This window comes from Calidris pugnax, unplaced genomic scaffold (assembly GCF_001431845.1).
Source record: "Calidris pugnax isolate Ruff unplaced genomic scaffold, ASM143184v1 scaffold269, whole genome shotgun sequence".
Lineage (NCBI taxonomy): Eukaryota > Metazoa > Chordata > Aves > Charadriiformes > Scolopacidae > Calidris > Calidris pugnax.
The window spans coordinates 62,211-62,577 of record NW_015091347.1 but is presented as its reverse complement, the minus strand read 5'-3'; positions in this window follow the sequence as shown (position 1 = coordinate 62,577).

Below are 367 nucleotides of genomic sequence, written 5' to 3'. Positions count from 1 at the left end.
ACCGCACTGAGGCTGTACTGGGAAGGGTGGGCCTGGGTACTGGGGGGGTGAGGGGCTTAGAAGCATGGAATGGTTTGGGTTGAAAGGGACCTTAATGACCACCCGCCCCTTGAGGGACTTCACTGTGAGGGTGGTAGAGCACTGGAACAGGTTGCCCAGGGAGGTGGTTGAGGCCCCATCCCTGGAGATATTCAAGGTGAGGCTCAACGAGGAGGGCAACCTGGTGTAGTTGGGGGTGTCCCTGCTGACTGTGGGGGGGTTGGACTAGATGACCTTTGGAGGTCCCTTCCGGCCTGGGCAATTCTATGATTCTATGACTGGAAAGGGCTCTAAGGTCTCCCCGGAGCCTTCTCTTCTCCAGGCTGAA